General features: G+C 42.7%; 1 non-coding gene and 1 pseudogene across 1 annotated transcript; one reads left to right on the forward strand and one right to left on the reverse strand.

The window, feature by feature from the left end:
- Positions 1–393: 393 nt before the first annotated feature.
- LOC116082728 lies at positions 394–884 on the forward strand (annotated as a pseudogene).
- Positions 885–10,354: 9,470 nt separating this feature from the next.
- Trnai-uau lies at positions 10,355–10,452 on the reverse strand. The gene is made up of 2 exons: positions 10,415–10,452; positions 10,355–10,390 (listed from the first exon to the last, which is right to left on the reverse strand). It is a non-coding gene; the product is annotated as a tRNA-Ile (tRNA).
- Between the last annotated feature and the right edge of the window lie 435 nt (positions 10,453–10,887).

Here is a 10,887-nt window from a genome sequence, read left to right on the forward strand (position 1 = left end):
GTTTGGATGAAATGGATGATTTTCTAGACAGATACCAGGATCAGATAAATCATCTAAACAGTCCCATAACCCCTAAAGTTATAGAAGCAGACATTAAAAGTCTCCCAACCAAAAAGAGCCCAGGACCAGATGATGTTAGTACAGAATTCCACCAGACCTTCAGAGAAGACCTAATACCAATACTCTTCAAACTATCCTACAAAATAGAAACAGAAGGAGCACTTCTGTTTCTTTGAAGCTACAATTATGCTTATACCTAAACCACACAAAGAGAACTTCAGACCAATTTCCCTTATGAATATAGATGCAAAAATACCCAATAAAATTCTCACAAACTGAATCCAAGAACACGTCAAAATGATCATTCACTGACACTACTCTCTGAGATTCCCAATGCCGCCCAAAGAGGACAAGAAGAAGAAAGATGCCGAGGCTGGAGAGATGGCTCAGTGGTTAAGAGCACTAACTTCAGAAGGTCCTGAGTTCAAATCCCAGCATCCACATGGTGGCTCACAACCATGTGATGCCCTCTTCTGAAGCCAGCTACAGTGTACTTACATATAACAATAAATAAATATTTTAAAAAAGAAAAAAGAAAGATGCCAGAAAGTGGGCCAAAAAAAGACAAAGACCCAGTAAATAAATCTGGTGGCAAGGCCAAAAAGAAGTGGTCCAAAGGCAAAAATTCAGGACAAGCTGAACAATCTTGTTCTGTTTGACAAAGATACATGTGACAAACTCTGTAAGGAAGCTCCTTGGCCAGGGCAGCCCTTCAGGAGCTACTTAGTAAAGGATTTACCAAGCTGGTTTCAAAACACAGAGCCCAAGTATTTACACCAGAAACAAAGGGTGGAGATGCCCCAGCTGCTGGTGAAGATGCATGAACAGGTTCAATCAGTTGTACATTTGGGAAAATAAAACTTTATTTTATCAAATAAGAAATGATCATTCACCATGATCAAGTAGGCTTCATCCCAGGGATACTGGGATGGTTAAATATACAGAAATCCATCAACATAATACACTATATAAACAAACTCAAAGAAAAAAAACCACATGATCCTCTCATTAGATTCTAAGAAAGCTTTTGACAAATTTCAATACCCTTTTATGGTAAAAGTCATGGAAAGATCAGGAAATCAAAGCCCATACCTGAACATAGTAAAAGCAATATACAACAAACCAGTAGCCAACATCAAACTAAATGGAAAGAAACTTGAAGCAATCCCACTAAAATCAAGAATTTGACAAAGCTGCCCTACGTATTCAATATAGTACACGAAGTCCTAGCCAGAGCAATTAGACAACAAAAGGAGGTCGGTCAAAGGGATACGAATTGGAAAGAAAGAAGTCACAATATCACTATTTGCAGATGATATGATAGTATACTTAAGGGACCCAAAAAAATTCCACCAGAGAACTCCTAAACGTAATAAAAATAAATTAAAAAAAAAAAAAACTTCAGCAAAGTGACAGGATATAAAATTAACTCAAACAAATTCATAGCCTTCCTCTACTCAAAGGATAATTGGACTTAGAAAGAAATTAGGAAACAACACCCTGCACAATAGTCACAAATAATATAAAATACCTTAGGGTGACACTGACCAAGCAAGTGAAAGATCTGTATGACAATAACTTCAAGTCCCTGAAGAAAAAAATCGAAGATCTCAGAAGATGGAAAAATCTCCCATGTTCACCAATTGGCAGGATTAATAAAAATGGCCATCTTGCTGAAAGCAATCTTCAGATTCAATGCAATCCCCATCAAAATTCCCACTCAATTCTCCATAGAGTTAGAGAGAGCAATTCTCAAATTCATTTGGAATAACAAAAAAAAAACACAGGATAGCAAAAACTATTCTCAGCAATAAAAGAACTTCTGGGGGAATGACCATCCCTGACCTCAAGCTGTATTACAGAACAATAGTGATAAAAACTGCATGGTATTGGTACAGAGACAGGCAGGTAGATCAATGGAATAGAACTGATGGCCCAGAAATGAACCCACACACCTATGATCACTTGATCTTTGACAAAGGATCTAAAACCATCCAGTGAAAAAAAGACAGCATTTTCAACAAATGGTGCTGGTTCAACAGGCAGTCAGCATATAGAAGAATGCACATTGATCCATTCTTATCTCCTTTTACAAAGCTCAAATCCAAGTAGATCAAAGACCTCCACATAAAGCCAGATACACTGAATCTAATAGAAGAGAAAGTGGGGAAAAGTCTCAAACACATGGGCACAGAGGAAAAGTTCCTGAACAGAACACCAATGGCTTCTGCTCTAAGATCAAGAATTGACAAATGGGACCTCATAAGATTGCAAAGCTTCTGTAAGGCAAAGAACACTGTCAATAGGACAAAATGGCAACCAACCGATTGGGAAAAGATCTTTACCAATCCTACATCCGATAGAGGTCTAATATCCAATATATGCAAAGAACTCAAGAAAGACTCCAGAAAACCAAATAACCCTATCAAAAATGGGGTACAGAGCTAAATAGAAAATTCTCAACTGAGCCGGGCGGTGGTGGCGCACGCCTTTAATCCTAGCACTTGGGAGGCGGAGGCAGGCGGATTTCCGAGTTCGAGGCCAGCCTGGTCTACATAGTGAGTACCAGGACAGCCAGGGTTACAGAGAGAAACCCTGTCTCGAAAAACCAAAAAAAAAAAAAAAAAAAAAAAAAAAAAAAAAAAAAAAAAAAAAAAAAAGAAAATTCTCAACTGAGGAATGTCTAATGAACAAGAAAAACCTAAAGAAATGTTCAACATCCTTAGTCATCAGGGAAATGCAAATCAAAACGACCCTGAGATTCTACCTCACACCAGACAGAATGGTTAAGATCAAAAACTCAGATGACAGTACATGCTGGCAAGGATGTGGAAAAAAAGGAACACTCCTCCATTGTTGGTAGGATTGCAAGCTGGTACAACCACTCTAGAAATCAATCTGGCGGTTCCTCAGAAAATGGGACATAGTACTACCTGAGGACACAGCTATACCACTCCTGGGCATATACCCAGAAGATGCTCCAACATGTAATAAGGACACATGCTCCACTATGTTCATAGCAGCCTTCTTTATAATAGTCAGAAGCTGGAAAGAACCCAGATGTCCTTGAACAGAGGAATGGATACAGAAAATGTGGTACATTTACACAACGGAGTACTACTCAGCTATTAAAAACAATGACTTCATCAAATTCTTAGGCAAATGGGTAGAACTGGAAAATATCGTCCTGAGTGAGGTAACCAGACACAAAAGAATACACATGGTGTGCACTCACTGATAAGTGAATATTAGCCCAGAAGCTCAAAATACCCAAGATACAATTCACAGACCATATGAAGCTCAAGAAGAAGGAAGACCAAAGTTTGGAAGCTTCAGTCCTTCTTAAAAGTGGGAACAAAAATCCTCACAGGAGGTAGAGGGTGGGAGGGACTTGGGAGGAAAAGAAGAGGGGGGAAAGGGGCAGGATCAGGTATGAGAGGAGACGATGATATACAGAGGGTCAGAAATTTGAACAGAGATATGTAGCAAAGGGGGGTGGGGAACTGGGGGTAGCCACCAGCAAGTCCCAGATGCCAGGAAAGCAAGAGGCTACCAGGACCCAACAGAGATGACATCCTGTAAAGACCATACCCAGAGGTTAGGCAAGGCCCCCAGTTGGGCCACCCACTCATCTCCAAATTCTTAACCCAGAAGGCCTCCTGTCCAAACGAAATACGGGGACAAAGTGTGGAGCAAAGACTGAAGGAAAGGCCATTCAGAGACTGCCTCACCTGAGGAGCCATCCCATATACAGACACCAAACCCAGACACTACAGAGGATGCCAACACATGCTTGCTGACAGCAGCCTGTTACAGCTGTCTCCTGAGAGGCTCTGCCAGAGCCTGACAAATACAGAGGCGGATGCTCTCAGCCAACCATTGGACTGAGCACAGGGTCCCCAATGAAGGAGCTAGAGAAAGGACCCAAGGAGCTGAAGAGGATTACAACCCCATAGGACAAACAACAATATCAACCAATCAGACCCCCCAGAGCTCTCAGAGACTAAACCACCAACCAAAGAGTACACATGGAGGAAAGAATGGCTCCAGTCCTATATGTAACAGAGGATGGCATTGTCTGGCATCAGTAGGAGGGGAGGCCCTTGGTCCTGTGAAGACTCTATGTCCCAGTGTGGGGGAATGCCAGGGTGGTGAAGTGAGAGTGGGTGTGTGGGAGGGGGAGCATCTCCATAGAAGCAGAGGAAGGGTGATGGGATAGGGGAGCATCCAGAAGGGAAACCAGGAAAGAGGATAAGATTTGAAATGTAAATACATAAAATAGCCAATAAAAAAAAGGATTACAACAGAAAAATGCTGCTCATTATTTCATAGAGAAACTGTAAGAGCTGAATAGTTCTCTAACAGGCCTGAGTGTGGCAGACATGGCATCATCTTGCCCACTTCCCTCTCACTCGATAAACTGTTAGAACGCATTCCTGAAGCTAGCCCCCAACATCTATTCCCTTATTTGGCCACTTCCTTATACCTGACTAAAATCCCAAGGACCAGCAATGAGAACACCAAGATCCAGCAATCAAAGTTTATTGTTTGGCTGCACTGACTAACATGGACCAGTGTTAACAACTGATCCTACCACAGACTTCCTCTTTTTCTTCTAAAAAATCACTCCTCCAGGCAGCAGTGGCGCACGCCTTTAATCCCTGCACTTGGGAGGCAGAGGCAGGCCAGTTTCTGAGTTCAAGGCCAGCCTGTTCTACAGAGTGGGTTCCAGGACAGCCAGGGCTACACAGAAAAACCCTGTCTCAAGACAAAACAAAACAAAACAAACAAAAAACAAAACAAAAACAAAAACAAAAAATCACTCCTACAAGCTGAAGGGGTTTGCAGCCCCATAGGAGGAACAACAATATGAACTAACCAGTACCCCCAGAGCTCCCAGAGACTAAACCACCAACCAAAGAGTACACATGGTGGGACTCATGGCTCCAGCTGCATATGTAGCAGAGGTTAGCCTTCTCGGTCATCAATGGGAGGAGAGGCCCTTGGTCCTGTGAAGGCTCTATGCCCCAGTGTAGGGGAATGCCAGGGCCAGGAAACTGGAGTGGGTGGGTTGGTGAGCAGGGGGACGGGAAGGGGATAAGGGGTTTTTGGAGGGGAAACCAGGAAGGGGGATAACATTTGAAATGTAAATAAAGAAAATCTCTAATAAAATAATCACTCCTGTTCCTGCCTTTGTCTGGTCCAGAGGCAGCCACCTCTAAGACAGCTTGTACCATCTGAGGTAATCTCATTTGTGCTGAGAACTTGGTGTGTGGATGTGTTCTGTCCTAACTCCAAGGCCCCCTTTAATTTGATGCCATGACTAGGATCACAACTCAGATTGGTATACAGGACTTCCCAGCCTCGTTCCTACACTTTCCTGACAATCTAATGCTTGTTCCCTTCATCCAACAGCCAGCTAATTGGTGAGTTTTCCCTCAGTAGCCATTCTAAAAATTCCCTGGGACACTGTGTGATGACCTTTGAGAACTGGGGGCATCCCTGCTCTGTCTTGAAGTCTGTGGACAGATCCATGGACTATTGTGTCCCTCTCTTGGGGATGGTGCTTGGATGACAACCCCTCCCTCCTAGAGACCTCCTAGGGGGATGCCTTTGACTCTGACCTTGGCTCACAGCCACCACTAGCAAGGGGGAATTGTTCTCTCTATCCCTACTGATAAGCCTCTAGGATGTCTCCTAAAGATTCTATGTCATGCCCAGCATTACTAGGGCATCTAGCCACTCAAGAATGGTCCTCATACTCCCTAGATAGCCAAACAAAGTGACAACCTTTACAATGTTGTGGACACATGGAAAGAAGGAAGAGGAGACTCGTCTCCTCCCCAGCCTCCCTGTCAGAAGCCATTTAGGACAGGCTAGGGCTAGCTGGTGGCCTTCCTAGAGGTGGCCCACCATCTTTGCATGGTCTTCGATGGGTGAGCTGGATGGCAAGTTTCCAAAGAAACTTCCCCTTGGGAAAGCTGATATGCCTTTCCTGTCATTATTAAATTAATATAATAATCCCTGGGCATTAGCCCACCCTGTTGATCAGATTTCCTGCTGATCGACATAAAGATGAACTTTCACAAATTAATGCTGTCTAGATGAAATGATTTTACAGAATTCCTGATTTGATTCAAATAATTTTACGAAGAAAGTTTTTTAGAGATGGTATTAGTAGTTGCTTTCTAGAAAGTTGTAATAAAGTTAGAATTAGGGATAGAAGGTGCCCACTCCTCTTATAGTAAGTAAAGGCTACATAATAAGAAATATAATGAGCTTTATAATCACACTAAAAAGAGAAGTACACTTGGGACAAATTGTGTTCAAGGAAAAACATTTAGGTCCAAGGATAAAGCCACAAGTGTACACTATGATAAGTCAAGGCCATGAAAAAAAAATGTTGCTTTGAACTTTTAATGAGCATTTTAGAATGAAACACTGATTTGAACTTAATATCAAGATCCTTCTGTAACTCCTGTTTCATGTAACATTTTATCTCTGAGGTAATTTTCTAAAGAACTTCTGTTAAAGAAGGTATAAAAAGGCCAGGCAGTGGTGGTCCACGCCTTTAATCCCAGCACTTTGGAGGCAGAGGCAGGCGGATTTCTGAGTGCGAGGCCAGCCTGGTCTACAGAGTGAGTTCCAGGACAGCCAGGGCTATACAGAGAAACCCTGTCTCAAAAACAAACAAACAAACAAACAAACAAAAAAGATGTTTTGGCTACATCTCCAAGCCCCAATACCCCCTATCCTTAACCAGCCACAGAGGCCTCAAACCTATCATTCATTCTTTTATATCCAGCCAGTTTCTATACCCCACCTGCTCACCATACATTATCCATTTCACCCAGGACATAGTTCACTACCTACATTATATATTTCACTCTAATACCAAATCCCTTCTATCCTTTCCCCAGATCCACCTGACTTTCACCCCAGCAGATAAAACCTTTTACACAACCTAACCCAAGCCTACAAAGTATGTCAGTAGAGTAGCCCATCTCCACCATACAACCCCATACCTTACACACTTATCAAGTTCAAAAGGTCTAAAATAATGAGAGTCTAAGAAAATATTTTAAAGTGTGAAAATATAAGTTACAAAGGTCTAAGAAGTGTTTTAAATCCTAAGGAAATTGTGAAAGTCTGTAAATACAAATTAAAAAGGTCTAAAAAAATGTTGTAAGGTCTAAAGAAATAAGGCCTAAGGATATAAAAGCTTAGATAACTTGTAAAGGTTTTAGAAAAATGAAATAATTTAGGGTATATAAAAAGTTTCAGATTTGTTAGTTCCCTCCCCCACCTCTCTCTTTCTCTCTCTCTCTCTTTACTATTGTTTTCTTCCCCAAACTTTTTTTTAAGATTTATTTATTTATTATACATAAGTATAATAGTAGCTGTTTTTGGACACTCCAGAAGAGGGTGTCAGATCTCATTATGGATGGTTGTGAGCCACCATGTGGTTGCTGGGATTTGAACTCAGGACCTTTGGAAGAACAGTCGGTGCTCTTAATCACTGAGCCATCTCTCCAGCCCTTTCCCCAAACTTTTACTATAACTCAAAACATAAGTCTACTGCCCTTCCTACAATGTGGATTTCAGTACAGATTACAAACAATGCTAAAACTTTTATCTTTTTGTAAATTTGGAAAATTGTTAAGTTTCAGAAAATCGACTTAAATCACCTCCTCTCAGGTCAAATGGACTCTACATATATATTGCTGCAAACCAACAGCCTCAGTTTCTCTGCCTGCTTATTTCTCGGGGTTGGGCCCCTCTCCCCCTTGCCCCCCTTCTCAGGGTTGGACTCCTCCCCCTTTCCCTGTTCTCAGGGTTGGATCCCTCTCCCTTTCCCCGTTCTTGGAACTCCTTTTCCCCAACTATTAAGACCATAAACCTAAAAGTTTCAAACGTACACCTAAGATAAAAAAGTGTTCCCTATAATCCTTAACCTTACCTTCTATCTGTCCCTAGTCTATCTGTCCCAGTAGGTTTCAAATCATTAACAGACTGCTCCAGCAGCTCAGCAGCCCAGGTGTTCCCTTGAAATCTACAACCTAGATGGCTCCAAGGCAACGAGCTGCAGGTAGTCCAACCTCAAAAACCGCCCCAAGGCTGCCTATACTTCCTTAGCCCCCACGAGGTCTGATAAAGCTGGGACATGAAACTGCAGAGCCTGACCTTCCAGGCCTTGACCAGTATTCCAACTGCCTTGGGTCCCTAACAATGATGCCCCTATATCAGCAGGAAGCAGCCAGAGGAAAAAGAGCACCCACTTATTCAACATGCAATGACCAAATAATAAAACAAAAACCGTAGTAATTAAAGTAATTAAATAGTAGCTTCTATCCATAAGCACTTGGGAGACTAAGGCAGGAGAGTTGCCATGAATTTAAGGCCAGCCTGGCTTACACAGAGAGTTCAAAGACCGCCTGGGCTTCAGAGTGAGACCCTGATCTGAAGTAGGGATGGGAGCAGAAAAAAATACACCCATATGGGTGGGAAGGAGAGAGAGAAGAGGAGCAGGAGAGGACAAACATAAAAAGGAAATCCATATGTATCCAGCCACAAAAATGGACTTTATGTAATTTATAAACTGATGCTGGGTTTAAATTTTACTCATGTGCAAGGACATATAAGCTATTTTTTTTTCCTTTAAAGAAACACAGGACACAAAGTCTCACAAGTAGGAACTGCCTGGCTTCAAAGTTGCAGTTCTCTTGCCTCCGCCTCCCAAGGGTGTATTACAGAGGCAAACAGTCCTGCTCAGCTACAAAGTGTCATTTTAATAAACAGAGAGAGTGATGCCAGGGTAAAGGGGTAAAAGTGATGCCAGAGTAAAGGGGTAAAAGTGATGCCAGAGTACAGGGGTAAAAGTGATGCCAGGGTAAAGGGGTAAAAGTGAAGAGAAGCATTTCTAATCTAATGTCAACAGCTCCTCCCCAAACACTGCTCCTCAGACACTGAAGAGTCCTATGTAGCACCGCACTGGACCCACTATCACCAGCAGTATCTGAGCATTTTACCTGTCTCCTCAGTGTGGACCAGGTTGTCACCATCAGTCCCAGGACAACCCGGTGGAGAAAGCTCAAGCCACAGACATTATGGCAAGTTCTTTGGTATCTTTAATTTTCTGCCAAGTTACAAAGCTACAACAGCATGAACAGATCTGGAATTGAAGTATATAGTGGATATTGTTATATGCTGTCATCCAAACATAATTACATAATTAAATGGTTCTCTCTCTCTCTCTCTCTCTCTCTCTCTCTCTCTCTCTCTCTCTCTCTCTTTCTCTCTCTCCCTCCTCTGAAATGTCATCCTTCAGAGTTTCATAGGTGGAGCAGTGGTCTGTGGCTGTGTATGTAAATGTCACAAGTGCTCCCTCTAACGTCCCAACTCCATCGTTATAAGCAATTCTTGTCCAGAAATCAGAGCAACCTGGATTGTTCTCCTTTCTTATAACTCGTTCCCTTTTTATTGGTAGATTTTGGAGAGAGGGTAGATTTTATTTTTTTATTAGGTAGATGTTATTCTCTCCTTGTTCACAGGCTGCATGGTAGTACATGACTCCATGATGCCAAGGATGGCTAGCTGCTCTTCACCTGTTCATCCCGATCTGCAGTGATGACCTGTTATTAACTGTTGGGAGTGCACATTAAGGGAAAGCTTTGCATTCTACCTTCATTCTGCCTGAACTAAAGGTATATATGCAGCAGGAATTGTTTTGCCCAGTGATTAAAAAATAAAATAAACCAGATTTTGCTATGTACCTGGAACTGACCTAGAAGTGGTAATTCTGCTAGGAGAATTCTCAAATGCTAGAGACACAACTACAGCCCGCTTTGTCCTAACATTCTAATGTATCACAACATTTAAAAGCATATGAATAGATAGATTTACAGAAGAGGGGAAGCAGCCTGTTATAGACAATCTAAAAGTAGTTGGAGACTCCCAGGAAGCTGAAAACAGATTCTCCCCATCTTCCCATTCCACCACCGCTGTCATGTGACTTTTCGTTTGCGCTGGAAAAAACAAGAGAAGCTGAACCTGCCACCATAATCCTACTGTATTTTTCCCCAAGCCAGCGCATGATAGCAAGACAGGGAAGGCGGCGGTCTAACTCAATCATTTGTCGTTGCTGGATTCTAAAAATAATTAAATGCTGATTCTAAAATTAATTTGTAACAAATCCAGTACAGTCTGATTAATGACAAGTTAAAGACCTTACGCTACCGTCACTAAAAGTATGCAGTGGGAGTGGGTGGGGCTCCTGAAGGGTCTACGAAAACAGTGCTCCAGGTGAGGCTCGAACTCACAACCTCGGCATCGCTCCCGCACGCACACACTGTTCTATAAGTACCGCGCGCTAACCGATTGCGCCACTGGAGCATCCATAGAGCGTTTCCGGTCACTCGTTACACGGCCTACGTGGAACATCCGCCGTTCGCTAGACCACGGTGTGGGTACATACCCAGCTATGCACCCAGATGCACGTCCTCCGACACCCTTATCTGGCGGCTATTACAACCCTGGCGATCCGGTGTGAGGCAGCAATCTGCGCGGTCCCAGAGCCATTCCCCTCCCTCCACCTTGGCGTGAAAGGATGCTCCCTGGGAAGATGCGGAGCCTCTTGGCAAATGAGATTCCCCAAGGTTGCGTTTTTCCTCCTGCCTTGGTCTGGTCTAACAAATGCTAAAGGAACTTGGTTCCAGAGAGATTAGCGCGTAACAATCACAGCAGCAGTGAGTTCATGGCTGCTGCAGTTCTCCCATTGGGAAGATGGTGTCTCACTGACTCTAAGTAGTCTCTGGACTTTCTTTCATG

The sequence above is a fragment of the Mastomys coucha genome, unplaced genomic scaffold, assembly GCF_008632895.1.
Source record: "Mastomys coucha isolate ucsf_1 unplaced genomic scaffold, UCSF_Mcou_1 pScaffold7, whole genome shotgun sequence".
NCBI classification, from domain to species: Eukaryota; Metazoa; Chordata; class Mammalia; order Rodentia; family Muridae; genus Mastomys; species Mastomys coucha.